Genomic DNA, 19,169 nt, shown 5'->3' on the forward strand with positions numbered 1-19,169 from the left:
AAGCCCCTGATGTGTTTAGAAGAACCTTGGTCATCCTGTGTTGTACCCTTGGTAACGTGGTGACGCGCCATGGTCTGGTTGCAGGGATGCTGTCCAGGGTTCCAGAATTGGTTTGCAGAGCGCCTTGTGTCCTGCTAGGAGTCTGGCCCTTCCTGTGAGCCATTTCAGCCTTGCAATATGGCACATGACCCCTTCAGGCATGTGTTTTAGAGATTTCTCTCTGCCTGAACAAAGTGGGGTTAGGAAACCACTGGGAGTTATTGCTATGGTTCAGGTGAGAGAGGATGAATGAGGTTCAGGCTAGTTAGTAGCTGAGAGAACAAGGTAGAAGACACAGGTGGAAAAGAGAGGTGTTGGAAGTGGGGCCAGCAGGACTAACAGGTGTGGTAGACGGCGGGGAGAATCAAGAATAATTCTGGGGTCCCTGCTATTATAATTGAGTGCTGCCATCCCTGGGGCAGGGAGAGGGGAGGGAGAACAGGTCTGGTGAAGGAAGGTGATGAGCTCCAGGTTGGACAATTAGGTGAGAGGTGCTTGGAGGCCTGTGCGGGTGCCTCAGTGAGGTCCACACTTAGTCCTGAACTGGAGCCTGTGGTCTGTGCTGGGGACACAGATCTGGGAGGCAGCTAAAATCAGGGGAGCAGCTGAGTATGTGAAGCGTAAGATAAGACAGAACAAAGACCCAGACTCTGAGAAAGACAGACATTTAAAGGCCCAGCTGAGGCAGAGGGACCAGTGAAAGTGATGAGAAAAAGCATTGGGAAGTGGGTAGTGGGGAGGAATCCCAGGAGAAGCTGATTTCAAAGACATCAACGAAAGGGCGGAGAAGGTTCCAGAGCTATAGAGAGCCCAAACAGGAGACAGACCATTTGGACTTAGCAACAGTGAGGTTTGAGGTTCGTAGTAACCTTTGCCTTCACAGCAGCTTTCCCTGGAGAAGGGGATTTGGGACCCCAGCCCCAGCAATCGGGGGCATACAGGAGTTAAAGGAACAGAGTCCTTTTTCTTTTTTAACTTCTCATTCTAGAACTTTCCAAACATAGAGGTAAAGCAGACTAGTAAACAAACTCCCATGTCCACTCATTCAGCTTTGACACTTTTATCAAAATGTTGTCAAACTGTCATCAGCCTTTTCAATAGATGTTTTTTCCAATCAGTGTCATGATGCTAAAAGACATGTTATTTTTACAATTAAGAGAAAGTAAGTATTTTCTAGAGGTTTTCCTGTATCCTGAGGGGAGTAAGAAATTGCTTTGTGGTAAACAAACCCCCGAACCTAGAGTATTCCTGATAGACTATGCAGACCCAAGCTGGCACGATCAGCCCAGGGCCGCACACGTGGAAAGGCAGGGCCCTGTGAATTTGGAGGAAAGAGGGACCCATGTGGCTGGCCCTCTGCAAGAAGAGGTAGATGTCTTCACACACAGAGCCCTTGGTGGCTCCCCTGCCATGCTCCACTTCTGCATCAGGTGTGCCAGTGGCAACAGGGAGCCTGGCATGTGCTACCTCAGCGAGGCGGGTGGCCGTGCGGGCGCCTCAGGCAGTCACACATTCTCAGGGCCTCATCTGTACCACCAGGGTTGGTCCAAATGATCTCTGGGATCCAGTCAGAACATGGCTTTTGTTTTTTCCAACAAATTCTTCTGGGTGTCTGGCTTTCTGAGATGTTCTGACCCACCCAGCAGCAAAGACCTTTGCTGTCTCCACTCCAGCTGGATTAGAAGCCATTTCCCGGCCCGTTCCCCCATCCCCACATGTGGAGTCTCACCCCACGTAATTACTGCCAGCACTGAAATGACTCCATTTTCTTTTGTAAACCAGGAAGAGGAATGTTTATAGATGTAGCTTCTTGTGTCTTTTCCTAAAACTAACAATAGCTAGTACCAGGAATCAATAAACTCTTGCCATTTGTCTACGGAGCCCTTTGTGTTTCCAACTCTTTTTGTTCCTGTCCTTTTGCTGTTCTCCCCAGTAATTATTCCCCCAGAGGACCAGTCTCAAGTATGCCTGAGAAAAATGTCAGCGCTAAGACATCTTACCTGACAGCCTCAAATTTCTTAACGGAAAAGAAAAAGGACAAAAAATTGCTCTTACTATTCTTAGTTGTACAGCATTCTAAACACCCTGTAGGGACTTAATACATTTTTACAGAATGAATGAAAAAATAACTCTTTTTTCAATGGATTCTATTAAAAAATAGCCAAGACAGTACCACTCCCTTTCTCCAAAATCTCTCCCCCTGCAACTCTCGTAGGGTAAATGGAATTGCTTATGTCTTTACCCCCCTTCAAAAGGAATTTAAGAGACAACAACACACTTCTTAGCAGTTACTTAGACTCACTTTTCAAAGTCCCTTCTACAGCGACCCTGACGGATGGTACCTAGACTATTTCCAATGCTATGACATCTTATTTCCTTAATGAATCAGCCTGTTCCATCATTAGAATGCTCCAGGCAAATGAAAATATACTATTTTAAGTGATGAGATGAACCTTGCTTCCCTGTAACTATTGCTTGTTGGATCTAGTGTTGCTTTCTGGAGCAGCACAGAGCAAGCTGATCTTGTCAGCTACCTGATGGCTCAGATTTATCTGGCAGTAACTCTCATTTCCCCCTTTCTCTGTTAGACTCACTTCCATTCCGTCTACTACCAAATCCCTCGGTTACAATTTCTTCCTCACCAAGTCTCCACAAATTGATAGTCTTTCACACAATATATACTTGCTTGGGTCAACTACATGTAGTGGTTTTTCTCTTTTTCTTTTTTCCCCCAGGGATTGTGTAATTTATTTCCAAACACACAAATACACTCAGATGGTGGGAAGTGGCCGAGGCTACATCGGTTCCCACATTTGGCTTAATCAAGAACTTAATAAATCAAGCCCACTCAAGCTCTGACCTTCCAGAACAAGTTGAGCCCTGAGGAATACAGAGGAGGCCTACTAATCCCCACACCCCAGATGCCCTTGTCTAGAGCAGAGTGGTGGGAATGGGGAAGGGAGTCTCCTAAGGGTATTATGAAAAGCTAAAACGATTAAAAACTTTCTGGGGAGAAGTGGCTCCAAGCCTCTTGCCTCCCCAAGGCCCAGCAGACAGGGCTGAGGGGAGCACCAGAGAGCTGAGGGAGGAGGCTGCAGCCCGTCTGACGGGATGGAGCCCAGCGAGGGGGCCGCTGGCACCATGCAGTGTTGGGATGCTCATGCAGCCTGACTGGCCCTGGGCAGGGACCCCCAAAGCTGCAGTGTGTACTTGCTAAAGCTTCTGTACTCTTGAGGGGTGACCTCTGCAGAGGAGGGTGTTAGATCCCAGAAGAAGAAACTAAACATGTAAAAGGAGTTTCTAACTCAGGGGCCCCACAGCTTATCTCACAAGAAAACAGGTGTCCCATAAACTAAAGAATGAAGGCTGTTCAAAGCTGTTCAAGGCCGTCCCAGTGGCCCCTCAAAGGTGGGTAAGGCAAGGTCAGATATGTCCATAAAATAAACATCCAAAAAGGCCTACTCTCCCTAGCTAGATAACGCAGCTGCTTTCCTAAAAAGAATATCGTCTCAGAATTCTACCAACCAATCAGCCCAAAACTAGATAGGCACTTACCCAATCGAGGCACAGAACATCACAGCAGACACCCTACCCAACATGGGTCCCTTTTTTCATTAAAAAATGCTGCTCTCAGATAGAGAGCGGGAGCCATTATCTTTTTCTTCTTTTCTGCTGGCTCCCACCTGCTTTCTTCCTCTAATAAATCTTAAACTTTATACTTAAACTTTGACTCACTGTGTTATGTGGATTCTTAAATGGCTCCGAACCTAACAGAGGGGAGGGAAGTAGGAATATCAGGCTGAAGTCCAGGAAGAGGTCTCAGAGGACCTCAAACCACAAACTGGCCTGCCAGAATCATCAGCACATTCCAGATGGGGCCACTGCCTAAGTCTTGGGCCACCACCTGCCATCCCTGTGTGCTCCATCTGGCAGTGCAGTGGTGCAATGAAGCCAGCCACTGAAGGGGTCACCTGGTCCAGAAAGCTGGTCAGGCTGTGCTGGTAGATGTGAAGGGCAGGGCAGTAACCAAAGCCCAGGAGAGCCACCATGCAGTCCCAGCTGATGCCACTCTCAAATAGACTTGAGGTGATCTTGGCAAAGTGCTCACAGGCATTCCCTGCTGTTGGCCACAGGTGCTGCAACCTGTTCGGGAACTCTGAGTTGCAGCACTGGTTGATGCCGTCCCTGATAATGGTGAGCTGCCACCCCACCTGCCCCACAGTGCTGCTAGGCTCTAGGGATAAAGCAACCTTTGCTGGGTCGGTGGGGGCAGCTGCCCCCTCGGCCTCCTGCTCCTGCTGATGGCGGTGAAAGATGCGCTTGTGGAAAACCCCCTCTGTGTCCTGGGCTACCTGCTCCTCAGAGATGGAGGATGGGGTAGGCTCTCTGCCCCCTTGCCAGGGAGAACCTGGGCCTTAAGCAGACGCCATTTTCAAGGCCCCAGCAGATGGTAGTGTCAGCATGCCCTGACCCCGGCTTAGACCAGGGAAACAGCAGGGTGCCGGGTCCAGCATCCAGGAATGGGTGTCAGTGCACTCCTGGCACCGGCATGCAGCCTCTGCTTGGCACGGCGTGGCCCGAGGGGCATGAGCGGCTCAGAGGTCACAGAGGTGTGGGCTGTGCACAGCTCCAATCGGCTGCCTCTCCACGTAATGTTTTACACAAGGAATTTGTGAAGATTGGCATGATTTGGACACATGGTAGGCATTTGTTACATGGTATTATTTTTCCTACCAATGAGGAAAAAGAAGTCAAAGATACCAAAAAATACTGTCTCCTTATCCATGCAGGATGTTTTAATAAGTATTTGCATTTATATTATATTAAGACTCACTAAAATGTACCTAGGACCCCTTCCTCCCAGCTTATATTTCTGCTGAAGTTATTAGCCAGCAGATGTTACTATTTCAAAGGGCAGGTCCCACCTGCAAAGAAGAAAAAAAGTGCAGCCAAGGGATTTGATCCAAATATTACATTTATGGCCCTTTATGACAAAGGGCTTTCTTTCCTCTTTGTTTCAACTGCTCTGGCCCCAGCAGAGGATCTGAAGTGGAAATTGGAAGGTGGGGCCATGTGAAGACCCAGTGCAATTGCGGGGCTCCTAGGTGAGGCCAGGGCGTGGATGGCTGATGGCATGCACAAGGCACGGAGGGAGGATGTTTCCAAGACTGTAGGCTCTGCTTTTCTGATTGTGCTTTGTGTTGGAGTAAGAGGAGCAACGAAGAGGGAGAAAGGGGATGAGAAATTCCATTTCCCCAGATAGCCATGTAAGACTTATTTTAAAAAATTTTATGCAATGGCCCATGTACTGTATGTGGGCATCGCTGATTTTCTAAAGCTCAGACTCTTGCTTGGTAATCTCAATTTTTTCTTTCCTTCAATGCAAGCTTAGGAAAATGCTAAGTTTTTGAACTTTGAAAGGGGAATTCCAGCAATTCATCACCTGGGTAGATACGTATTGTCCACAGGGAATTTGTCACCAGGCCCTTTCGTGAGATACACACATTGTGTAAACAGAAGATTTGAAATTCTACCTCTTGCAAATAACCATGGTGGCACAGGTGGGGCAGACTGGAATTTATGGCCTTCTCCAGAACAGAATCTTGCTGCTAATATTCAGGGCAACTGTTTCCCCGTGACCAGACCTGAACAAACAAAGAGGGAAGGAACTAGCAAACTCCTGTAAATATCCTCGAAATTAGCTCAGAGGACATGCTGTTACTTTAAAACATACGGAGTTTGCATCCCAATACATAGCCCTCATCACCATCCCAGGCCAGGACGTCCTCAAAAGTTATTAAAGACTGAGTCAAGCTTGCAAATTCTCCTAACTGTACCTTCTGGAAGACCCACCCTGGGAGTGTTACCCACCACTCCATGCTGCCTCCTTTCCCTCCAGACCACAGGCCAATGACAGCAGCTAAGCCTCAGGGAGGCAAAGGACTGTCAGCCGGAGACAGCTGACATTCAGGCAGGTCGGCCCCAACAGGCAGGGAATTTACCCGAGACTGACTCTAATGCAAAGAGGAGACTGCCCTTTTTTTCTCTTCACTATGCCAAACAGCAACCAAGATCATTCTTTCAAGGAGAAAAATTTCAAACTTCTTTCTTTTGTCAAATAAGGAGCTTGAAATTAAGTGTCACAGTTATGAAACGGGAGCTTAAAACCCCATGTCAGCCAAAAGGACAGGCTGACATTCAGGGCCCTGGTAACACCCAGATATGAGGTATAAATACCTTTCGTTTCATAGTTACATCCTTCTGGTGAGGAGGAAGGGAAGAAACCCAAATATTTAGCTGATAATTGATACTGAAATTGTCAGGCCTTCCGGCTATTCGCCAAACTTTACTACAAAACTAGAGAATATATAACATAAGCAAGTGCTAATATTAATTCTTTAAGAAGCAAGAAAAGCCTCTTTATACACCATGGCATGCATAACCTAAATACTGTGATCACATTTACTCCCCAGCATGCTTGTTTGATTTTTCTCAGCCATCAGTGAGTCACTGAGTTCCTGTCATCCTCCAGCACTGCCCATCACCTTCCCCACACGGGCCCAACCATGGCAGAGAACAGAAACCCAGATGCCATGCCACATCCTGTTTTAAAATGTAGGACACACAAGAATGATGGTGATAAAAGCTTAAATAAAACCAAACAAAAATTCTGCTTTTTAAAGACAATGGCAGCTGTGATGATGGCATTAGGGCATGAAGAAAGCAAGTGAGTTTTGCAAGACACGTAAGACACCGAGAAACGGGGAGAAGTGAAAATCTGTTGATTACCTCTCTCTGAATCCGGGGAGGCACGAGGGAACAGAGCAGAAACAACACGTTAGCATTCACATGGCATCCAGGAAATAAAACAGCACCGTGTGTTTAGCAACAACTCTGAGCACTGGCATCCCGTCTCATTTCCCAACTCTGCTGCAATTGTAGCCTTCCCATTTTTTATTTTAGCTGAACTCTAGCCTACGGAAGTGTGTATTTTGAGCCACGTTACGATGAAGCCAGGAGACACCAGATGAATTTACAGAGGCGACATATCAACCGGGGGAGGTAATCAAGCTTAAAATAATCATGGTCAAATATGGGAAACTGCAGTAAACACTGTCACAGAACTTATCTTCATTTCCCCCTCTGCCTGCTCCCAGTAAAAAAACAGACAGAAACAATGACAGGGAAACCGTCTTACCTGTTTTACTAACAATTCTGACATTCTATTAAAAGAACGACAACACTGAAATCTATGTACTGTCTTCAGGGCAGATTTCACTTGAACATGCAGAGAGCACCTCACCGAAGGGTGGAGAAATGCATCATGAGAGAGGGTTGGGGGTGGAGGGGAGAAGTGGAGAATGGGGTGAGGTGGGAAATGAAAAAGCAAAGCTGAGGAACCAGAGATGTGCCAGGGAAGAGAAGTGGCACATAGAGACAGAAAGGAGCAAAGAGAGCAATTCTGGGCTTAGGCCCACAGACTCTGAGTGCCGTCCCCAGACCCTGACGCGGTCATTCCCCTGCCCTAGAATGCTCACCATTACCTTCCAGTCCAGTGACGACTAATGAAAGGGCCTGAGGGCAGAGCCCCCAAGTCAATCCCCTGCATGCATTATATATAAAACAGCTAGTCTGAAGAGTCAGGAGCACAGAAAACGAGGAGGGAGGGAAGAAACCCAACTTTCATAGAAATTGGCTGTTTCAGGCACCCTGCAGCCAGGGTCCTGGAGCAGCCAGCAGGACTCCGCCAAGATGAGAGCTAAAATCCTGGTGCAGAACACCAAGTACACCCAGACAGTCAATCACGAAGTTAAGTGGATAGCAAAGCTATATGCCAGGATACAGAATAATGACCACAACATATTCCTAAGCAGGAAAGGACAAACCCAAGTCGCAGATCCATGGTCTCACATCAAAAACAAGAGTCTGAGCATGTATTTTAATATATGCATAGTAAAACATCTGGAAGAACATAACATCCAAACTGTTCATTCTGATTATCTGGAGGGGGGCTTAGGGAGGATTTTATTAAAATATTTGAATTTTGTTTGATTACTATATAATAAGCACATATGACTTTTGTAATTAAAAAAACATGTATAAATCTACCTTAATGTCTGAGGAAAAACATGTGATAAGCATGCACCAAGGCATATGAAGCAACACTTCACAATTACATGCCCCTATCCCCCAAGCCACTACTGATTAAGCTCTGGTCCTGTCTTGGCCCTAACAGCAACTGGCAAGGTAAGTATTATTGTTCTCATTGAGAGATGAGGAAACAAGTTCAGAGAGGCTGAGGAACTTGGCCAACATCACACAGCTAGTACATGGGAAAGACAGGATTTGAACCTTGGACTATAGTACTCGCCAATTTTAGGCTTCTCAGAGCACACCTACGATAGATACCCCACACTTCTTCACAGTCTTGCACAGCCTTCTAATGTTGCCTCCCAAATGGCTCAGAAACTCCTATTCAAGTCAGGGTCAAAGGATTTGACAAAGGCCCTGGGTTTCAGATAAATGGGGGGGAACTTCCTCCCCTTCCTTTCCTTGGCCTATGAACTTTTGTGGAGGGAGAAGGCTGAAAACTCCCAGGAAAGGCTCTTGAGGCTTATTAGAGAGAGACAGCTGAATACGAATCCTGATGGTAGCTGGGTTCCTTTGGTTAAACTACTTACCTTCGGTTTGCTCATTCAACATGTATTTATTGGTCTCCCTCTATATGCCAGGCACACTGTGCTACGCAGAGAGCCCTTGGGAACCTGTTTACTTGTCAGTAAAAGGGGAGTAGGACACCTGGCTCAGGGTTATCATAAAAATTAAATTATATGAGATGGTATGTGTAAAAGAGACCCTGGAATGTGACAAAAGATCAATAAACTGCATGATTACAGTTATTACCGCTGAATAATCTGATGGTTTAAAGTTTCATCTGGGTTGTGATGAAATGTCTTGGCACCACTCCACCCCACCAATGAAAGCCAGTGTTTGGACGCCCTTTAGATGATCAGCGAAGGATCCAAAGACCCGGATTCTGGTTTCAGTTTGAGTAAATAGCCCTGTAAAGTTAGTTACGCAAGTCACTTAACCTCTCCTCAAAGATGTTCTCTGGGGGCCTTCCTATACTCAGTTTTTATCAATAGAAGATTTAAGTGCTCTGACTCTTATTACACACAAGAAGGAGCAGATGTTATTTTTTTTTTACTAGCTTCTGATTTATGTCAAAAGCTTTCAATTTTTTATTCTAAATAAAAAGCCTATGTTCAGTGTAAGGAAAATACTTTGTCTGATAACCTTAAATCTAGAGACCTGAGAAAATCTTTTTTTTTTTGCTCATGATTATTATTGTAGCTTTGGATATTTTAAATCAGACCCACTACTAGCGACTCACTTAAAAGAAATAATATTGATATATAATCATGGTGCTTTTCCCTGAAGGCAGACCTCAGAAAAATGATATAGCAAACTTTTAACAAAGTTAATTCTTTTTGGTTGTGTAACAGGCACGGCTTGATTTAAGTGTCAAAGTAAAAACTAGTCATAAAATAGAGACTTCAGAGTGCTCTTTGAAATATCATTCAAAAATCCAGAAATCACAGACAGTGGCAGCTGCTCCACCAATTTGGCACCTTGTAAATTTGCTGGAAAAGAATCATCAGCCCAAAGCTGGGCTTCTGTACAAGACAAGCCATTCTGAGAATGGAGAAGGCTAAATTTAGAGCCAAGCACAAGCTTACTCCCTTTTTGCCATAAAAGATGCCAGTGAGAAGGATTAAACACCAAGATTAATTCCACATGAGCTGCATACCCCAAGGCTGCCTATTCACCATGCTGTCAGTGGCTGTTTCTTGGGGGAAAAAAATGTGGGGGCAAATGGCAATGCTTTCATTGAAATAAGCCTGAAATAACAGAACTACTTGGCAGGTTTAAGTGGGCATCCAAATGAACATGAAATTCCTCAAAAAAGAGAGCACACTTGAATGACTGTCTATTCCAGCTTTCTGGAAAACAGGACTCCATCTCCTGTTCCTTGGCCCAGCCAATTATTTCTTATGCAACTCACAACTGCCTGCTTTCCACAAACGGAGCACGCAGACTTTCCAGGGAACCCTTCTCTCCCATTTCTGCAGAAGTCTCTTCTGTGTGCTACTTTTTGATGTTTGTCTTTTACTGCAGGGGCTCTTTTGGGTCTTTTAAGCCTTGGCCCAGATCAGCATCATGTGCATGACAACAAAGTAAAAACTAAAAAACCTTGTATCAAGAAACTTCTTAAACCAATTTCTGAACCTGATGTTTATCTTTTTTCCAAGCTTTGCATTTTGGGGGTGGTGGTGGTGGTTTCTCTGCCATTTATCACCTGTTTGCCCTTAACCTCTTCTTCAGTTTCCTCATCTGTAAAACAGGAATTTTACCTCATTTATTTACCTCCTAAAGTGTTGTAAGGATTAGTTAATCCATATAAAATTCTTAGAATAGCAACAGTGTGCAGTATGGACTTGATAATTATGTGGGAGTGAGAATGGGGAGGTCTGCCAAGAGGAAGGTTAATAACCTGCTTCAGATCATGGAACCTTTTGGAATCTGATGAAAGAACTCTAGAAAAGAATGTTCAGAGATCTACAATTTCACACACAATTCTGGGAGGGAGCTAGGGAAGGCTCAGTAATCCCTGAAACCCATTCACAGATCCTTTTAGAACCTATACACTGCAGATAAAGGACTTCTGAACGGAATGCAAATTTACCATCTGGCTTCTGGTGAGTTTTGGAGACATCAGCTCAGGGAAAGATTCCCTCCTCCCCAAGACCAATCGGCTACAGAAACGTGTGCCTCTTACCAAAGGTGTTTTACTTTCCAAACTAACTCCCCTTTGGCACCTCACTGTTCCTGCTCACCAGCGCCACACAGGCCAGGAGGGAACTCAGAAGCAAAGTTCGAGTTCTAGCCCTCTAGTGAAGTGTTAGGACAAGGATTCCAAGTGGCTTAAGGTTACTGAAATTCAAGGCACACTCTTCTAAACAAAGGACTTTCTCATGCCTCTGGAGAGAAGACACAATAGTTATGCCTCAGCTTACTAATGAGGGGAAGAAAGGATATTTAAAAGCAACCAGGAAATGAGTATTTTTTAAAAGTCAATCTTTGAAGAGAGAAAGAATTAGCAAGCTTTAGCTTTCATTTGTGCTGTAGCACAGTTAAAAAAATGTTTCTCTGAATATTCAAGAAAGGAGAACACACACATATATACCTTTATTTAGTTCTCAAGTGAGAAATAACTCATGACACGTTAGGTTTCAGGGTATAAAGTTTAGGGTATAATCAAAGGAAAAAGGATGAAATTATATAAATTTGACCTGATTTGTGAACCAATGGGCTAGCTTGCTTCCTGAAAGAAGAGATGGTAAAACAAAACCGAGAACCTAATACTTGACACTCTGGAGGCTCTTATCTGACAAGGAACAAATGAATTTGGTACCAGAGTAGGGAAGACAACAGCTCTCCATAGTGGCAAAGTGGTTCCCACACAGGAAGTGCCACTTAGGGCACGAACCATTGGCAGGTCTAAACAAGACACCCAGTTAAATCCACCGAGAGCCTGTGGGTAAGGTCTCTTAAACTCCATGCACCCAGCCACCTGGGGAGCCTCTTCTGAGTAAGGCATATTTTTAAATCAAATTGTAAATTTTCAAAAGAATTAGCACTTTTACCTATATAACCAATCTCTCTTTCTTTGTGTAGATGCAAGATACTAGTGTAGCTAATATAAAAGGCCATAGCATTTGGCCTTCTTTGAATTTTGGAAGCGTCTGTCTAGAGACAAGCATTCCTGATATTCTGTAGACTTAATAATACCTAAACACAAGTGGACGTCAACCCTAGGAAGACTGACAGCTGGCAAGCTACGGATCTGCAAATGGAATGCTGGTTCAGGTCTGCCGAGCCACCTCTTCCTCCTTGTCACGCGGTTTTGGGGCACCTGGCACTTGACCTTTCTGTCCTCCCAGTTTAATCAGCTCTCCTCAGGACTCCACCTCATGGTGGAGGGAGGTGGCCTCAGCTCTCCCCTTCTCTCTCTGGCTCCACTGGACTTTTGGTTCCACCACTATTGGATTTGGTTAACAATAATTAAGTGCTGTGTTTTGGTGTAAATAAAATTACCAGGCAAAGGCTGGTGAATTTCATCCTCTACACAGCAGCCAGTTACCCTGTTGTTCCTCTGCTTACGATCTCCCCCAACTCCTTGCCACTCTCTCTCTCATGTCACTTCCTGCAGCCCTTTCCCACACTGGCCCTGCTCCAGCCACACCGGGATGCACCATTCTCAAACACATAAGCCTATTTCTGCCTTGGAACCTTTGCACTTGCTGTTTCCTGTGCCTGGACCTGGGTTGTCCTGTGCTTATCACTGATGGCACTTTAAAAAGGACTTTAGTTCACATTCCGCTTTCATGTCAGATGAAATAATGTTAATAAAACATATTTCATTGGAATGAGCAGGAGGCAAGTTGGAGAAGATTATTCATCTCTTGTGACTCTATTTTGAAAGCAAAGCAAATCTATACTCTGATCATTTCCAGCAGACACCACGATAATGTTTCCAGAGCCCCTAACTAGATTCCTGCTTCAGGACATTTGTCTAAATGAAAAACGGCTCCTAAGCTCCATAGAAATCAATATATAAATTTCTCTTGTACATTGATTTCTACCAAGATTTACTGATGCCTCAGATAAGTTTCTTCATATTTGTACTCTAATAAGAGAAACACACCTTTGCTTATCATTTAGGGAAAAGACCCACGACGACGTGTTCCCATGCATGGTACGGCAGAGGGTGTACGGAAGGGCTGCAGTGTGAGGCATCCACAAGGCCCCCTCACCCTCCCGCTCCCAGAGGTGATTATGGGATCTTAGCAGGGATTCACTTCTTGATCCGGTTTGAAATAACATATAGTCTTCCTATTCACTGAGGTTACTTTTTATAGGTAGCTAGTCTCTTTGTTCTAGCATCTTTTTTCTTTTCCATCAAATATTAAGAAACTTTTTTTTTTTCAAAAATTCACAATCTCACCACTGTAGCCTCCTATTTTTATTGTTTGAATTTGCCTTCATTTTGTTGCCAATATTTGTTCATATTTCACAAATAAAATAAAAAAACCATCCTAAAGTAGGAAGGTCAGGTGTAGAGTTGTTCAAACAATCTACCTTTGCCTGGTGAAACACCCACAGTAGCTTAACTTTCTCCAGGAATTCTCTTTAGGAACTGGTTTCCAATACACCACAAAGCTGACTGAAGGTGACGGAGCCTTCTTCCTTTGGACGGACAGTTCTCTATTTCAAATGTCACATGGGTGCCAATCAGGTCCTCTGGATCAGGGTCAGCAAACAGCAGCCCATGGGCCAAAACACCCCTTTGCCTGTTTCCTGTAAATAAACTTTCACTGGAACATAGCCATTCTCACTTGTTTACGTATCATCTTTCACACCCGTTCCTTTACATACTGTCTGGCTGCTTTTGCAAGGAAATGGCAGAACTGAGTATGAGTATTTGAGACTGAGACCATGTAGCCCATGAAGCCTAAAAAACTTACGATTTGGCCTTTAAAGAAAATGTTTCCGATCCCTGTTCTAGATGACAATCTCATTCAGGTGTGCAACATGATACGTGGACAAACACTGAGATCAGGACCAGGCTGAACAATTTGCAAAGGGTCCAGTGCAAGGTAAAAATGAAAGGCCCCTGTTAAAAAATTTAGTTTCAAGATGGTGACAGGAGAGCATTAAACCAAGGGTGGCCCTGTGCAGCTGACTGAGATGGTGGAATGAGCCTTGTTACAGGGGACAAACTCAAAGGCCAGGACCAGTGAGACGTTAATTCCACCCAGATGCAGGAATAAGAACTTCTCCAATTTGCAAATTCTCTAGAACCAAGACATCTTTTGCTCAACTGAAAACTGACATGGATGCCCAACATGTGAAACAGCATTTCTGTGGATCTCTGCTCCTAGCCTAGCCATTTTATTTCAAAGAGGCCACTACCAGGCTACAACTCTTCTCAACTGTTGGGAACGGGGGAAGCGGTGGTGGGAAGAAGACCAGAGGAAAAAAAAAATCCAAAACATACCAGAAGCCAAACAGACGCATGCTTCAACATGACAGAATCAGGCCAAATCAGTCCCAATCGTCAACTGTGCTCTCTACAGCTGCTTTTTCTATGTTATTTCAGCTGTCATCATTCATTCATTCCCAGACAGGCACACATGTTCTAGAGTAACAGTCCAGGCTTTCAGATCAGAGAGGCTGGCAACCCCAGTTGCTCCTGCCCCTTCCCATCTGCACAAAATACTAACTGTGGAAGGAAGATTTTATGCGTGAATATTTTTTTGCAAAACCAAACCAAAGTTGGTTTCAAAACCAAAGTTCCCCAACAAAGATACTGAAAGCTTTTAGGGTCACAATTCTGAAGCTAGAAAGAAGGGGCAAAAAATTCCTTCAAAAATTTAAGTGTTTCATTTCTCCACCTCACAAATATGAGGAAATGGTGTCTCCAGATCACAAACAGTGAATTTTCTGCAATATTATGAAGTTTATTATTTTTTATTTGAAATACATATGGAACAAGTTTTATTTGTGGCAGAATATTAATTGTTGGAACTAGGGGAGATGCAGCATGTGAAATAAAGAACTTTAAATGCAATTATCAATAGTTTCTTACAAAACTAGGGAGCAAAAGTAAAATAATTCCATACAGATTAAGCCTTAAATCTGTATTTTTTCATACTTGGATCTTTTCTTTATTTTTATGCCAGAGCAAAGAAAATGCTCAGATGTCCGATAAGCAGTTGAGAAAGAAAATCAGGGCACTGAATGGTGAAAATTTCTTGGAAAAACAGCCAAATATACAACCTTACAACCTTCCACTGGATATGTCAGCTCATCCATATTGCAGAAGAAAAGTAAGTCAAGGACTCAGTGCAACATAAATTTACACTAAGTTGCTCCACTGCTTAATAACTTTGTTCTTACATAGTAATTATTCCTATTAATATATATTTCCAACAGAAACAATGAAACCAAAAATCTAGGTGTGGCCCTATATTACTCTCCTTCCTTCCTTTTCTACAGTTATTCCTGCCCGTTCAGCCTCTAAAACTCTTCCTCAATCCCCCCACTTCTCTCCATCTCTTCTGCCACTACCTTCACTTGCCAACTGGTCCCCAACTTCCACTCCTGCTTGGGACATCCACTCCCCTTACAGCTGTCAACGAGACCTTTTTTATGAAGTTAGATCATAGCACTCCCCTGGTTACCTTTTAAAGACTTCTCATGGCATTAAAAATAAAACTCAAACCTTCAACCCTGGCCTAAAAGTCCTATGTGATCTTGTTCCCACCTATCTCTTTGACCCCCAGCGCATTCCTCTGTCCTCCCTACGCCTGCCTGACTCCTCCTGGATATCCGAACATGCTGAATGCTCCTCCTCAGAGATTCCTACTCGGTCCCCACATGGCGGGCTTCTTCTCAGCTTTCAAGGCCAGGTCAGAGGCACCTCTTAGGATGGGCTACCTCTTGGCCCCATCCCCTAGGGGTTGTACAGGATGAGGTGAGACTGCAAGACTGATAAGTTTTTAAACAGACTGGATTCACCAAATCCAAATCAACAAAGCCAGTATTCTGAATTCAGCTTCTGGCCCTCCTTGGTCCACCATGGACAGCAGTGCTGCTTGCTCAGGTGTCCATGATCAAGACGAACAGGCCAACTTGCAGGTCATAAACCAAGCATGGTGATAAAGATAAGCAGGTTCAAGAAGACCAACTTTCCAAGTGATTAGTAAAGAGAAGTTGAGGCTTTCAGGGATACCACCTCTCGGGCTGGCAGTTCCAGGATACTTTTATGCCATTTCCCTCAAAGCCAATGTTAGGATCTGGGGCAGAAAGACCCACTGGTCTGATCAACACCCTCACCTTTGGGGTCAGGCCATCTGGGCTCTACCTGTTTGCTGCTTTAGCCCTGGGCTAGGCTGACCTCCAGGGCAGCCGCCAAAAGCAAAGCACTTTCACACAGCTTCCTAGTCATGCTCCAGTTCAGAGGAACTGAAACGGGGTCTACAACCAGCACCGTGTGTGCTCCAACAGGGCGGGAAGTGCCTGTCGTGTTTACCACTTAATCACCAGCTCCAATGCCCAGCAAATGGCAGCTGTTTAATAAACACTTGTTAAATAAACTATCCTGATTGCTCAAAAGCCAGGACTTGTTAGAATGACAGAACTTATCAGCACATGGTGCTGGTCTGTACTCTGAGCCTCACTCTCCTCTGAGCTAAGAACAACGGTGACTTCTTGGTAACAAATGCTTTGATGCTTTGTGGAAAACCTCTCTTCTCATCAAACTCTTAATTCACATCCCGTTTTGGACAACACAGCTACTGATAATTTTGGCAGATTCACAGACAAAATTTACAAACACAGATTTAGGGCAATTTTCCTTGCAATACATTCTTCTTGAGAAAGGCCTCAAGACATCCAATCATTTCTTACAGAAAATAAAAAACAACAAAAAGGTGCAGCAAAGATCTGAACTTCAGGGAGAAAACTTACAAGCTGCGTTTGTGTTACAGGAGGTACCAACTACTCAATGTTTTTGTATTAAGAAAACCAAACAGCGTACATCGTAGGAAAGCAGAATCCCCATTCATGATACAAGTCAAAGCCAGGCTTGCAGCTGCAGTTATAAAAAGGAGGAAAAAGATTAATGGGAATGCCTCTTCCTCCACCTTCTCCCACCCAAGACAGTAACAAAGATTCACAGCTACACATTCATTAGGGAATCAATAGACGTGCCTGGTTACAATATTGGTACAGGAAAACAAATAGAAAAGACAAGTGTTTAAGCAATATTTAAAGAAATTACATTTATCCAAAACAAAACAAAACAGAATAAAACAGAATAAAAACCTACTTCGTTTTCAATGCCAAGAGCAATAGCAGGCACCTAAATCGGCTATTTTTCTACATTTGAGTAATTTGAGACATATTTCCACATGAAATCATGTAACTAAAATTATTTGGAAATGTAAAAGTCTTTCTACACCAAATGATACTGTTTTTAAACCAAAAACTGGATTACCAGGATCCTGCAACATTTTTCACTCCTAATACAGACAATAAGACATAAACGTGGATTTGCAAGGGAGCCTGTGAGACGAATGCACTCATTTACTCAATTGTATTCCACGGGCCACAAACAAATGTCCCAGGCAGAGCGAGCATCAGTAGCCCGCCACCGAACGGCTTCCCGCCGCGCTGGTTAACTGGGATCAGAGGACTCCCCCCAGCTCCCCAGCTCCCCCCACTCCCCGGCCTTGGACAGTCCGCACCCTTCCCCCCAGCGAGGCAGAAAGACCCCTCCTCACCGCTCACGACCTGGTATCTCCGAGGAAGGGAGGACGCAGCCTTTGTCCCGCGGGTTTCCCGCGAGCCAGCTCGGGCTCCCAGCCCGTCAGCCCGGAAGGCACCTCAGACAAAGGCGCGCCGCTCCCGCCCCTAGTTCCTCACCTTAGTCTCCCGCTCGGCCGGGGCGAGGCGGGAATGCGGCCCGCGGCGCCGGCACCAGGCTGCGGGCACCCGCTCCGGCCCGCCGGGGGCTGTCGCTCGGACGAGCAGCGGCGCGTCCCTCCAGCCTCAAGTTGAAGCGAGTAGCTCCCGCCCGCGCTCTCCGCGCGCCGCCCGCCCGCGCTCCCCGCCCACCGCCGCCGCCGCCCATTGGCTGCCGGGGAAGCGCGTGGGCCGCGGCCTAGCCCAGCGCCGCGCTCGCGCCGGGTGCTCCAGCTGCGAGGACCGCCCCCCCCCAACACACACTTACATCCTCCTGTCTTGTGATAAATGTTCCCTTTTTGCACTTCCAGAACTTGGAAAGTTCGTTCTAGTCCGATTTTCTTGCAGACTTCTTGAGAAAGTTGATCGTTCGGGCTGTTTCTGGCTTCAAATAAGATTCTGCCTATTTTGCGTGGGGGTGAGGGTAGGGGACTGCAACCGACAGCCAGAAAGCTTTTGCAGTACCACGACCGAGCAGACAGCATATTGTACTTTGATAAATCAGAATAACTGTATTTCAAGAGGCAGCAAGTTTTGAACTGAGGCGAAAGGTATACTTCATGGATTACCTGCTGGTTTATACAAACCACTTAACAGTAGTCCACCCCTACGCCCCTTTCTGATCTGGCCTCTCTTAAGACATCTTTTCTTTAAAGTCCACTGCCTTTCTATTAGTATCTACTATCTATCCCAGTACTTCCTTTCTATTTTGGGGCAACAGAATAAGTTATCTGAACAATTAACAAAGTGAAATAGGCAGGAGCATCAGCCAGGTTTTCTGCTATATTCAGAGTCCCAGTACTCTCCTTTTAGGGGGGAAAAAAAAAGAAAATATGAAATATATTTGGAAAATCAAGGTAGTATGTAACTAGGAGGTTATATAGTTTAGTAAAATACATCATAAGTGTCCTGGAAACTTTTTAATGTTTGTGTTTTTAAAAAGGGATTAAATAGCCAATCCCCCTCCCCTCCATCAAGATGGTAGAGTAAGAAGCTTTAGGATCTACGAACAACCAGCAAGAACTGGCAGAAACAGCCTTCTCAAAGCTCCAGAAAACAGTTAATGGACTGCAGAGTAAAAGGAGGAGTGCCAAATCAAGAAAAAGGCTACTTAAAGGCAGTAGGATCTTTTGGCGCCCCACCTGCCTCACCGACTCCATGCCTGTACTCTCAGTGCAGATCCCTGGCTGCTTCTAGAGGAAGCATGTATGTCTGGCCCAATCTGGTGGCGGCCGGAGGATCTCACTGCCCTGGAACTGGCCCTGTACATTGAAGGCAGGTCACAGAACTCTCCTACAGAAAGCTGTGGGACAGTAGAAGTCGTGCTGCCAGAGGTAAGGGATTGCTGGCTGTAGGACATCCAGTAGAGCCCCTGGACCATGAGGAAACTGTTTCCTAGGGAAGAGGGGGCATTTTTATCCAGGTAAAGGAGTGAGGGTTGGGTGAGGGATTCCAAGGGTCACACAAGCATGAGGAGAAAGGATCAGGGAGCCCCCAGCTTTAGCCTGGAGCTATTCTCTAAATTCTTTGTATGAACA

The 19,169-nt window shown here is 45.1% G+C and overlaps 1 protein-coding gene and 1 pseudogene across 14 annotated transcripts in view; both read right to left on the reverse strand.

The window, feature by feature from the left end:
• Positions 1-19,169, reverse strand: part of APBB2 (amyloid beta precursor protein binding family B member 2) — a 447,074-nt gene that overhangs the window by 28,491 nt on the left and 399,414 nt on the right. The window lies entirely within an intron of this gene.
• Positions 3,780-6,819, reverse strand: LOC119529348 (annotated as a pseudogene).

Source organism: Choloepus didactylus, chromosome 3 (genome assembly GCF_015220235.1).
Source record: "Choloepus didactylus isolate mChoDid1 chromosome 3, mChoDid1.pri, whole genome shotgun sequence".
NCBI classification, from domain to species: domain Eukaryota; kingdom Metazoa; phylum Chordata; class Mammalia; order Pilosa; family Megalonychidae; genus Choloepus; species Choloepus didactylus.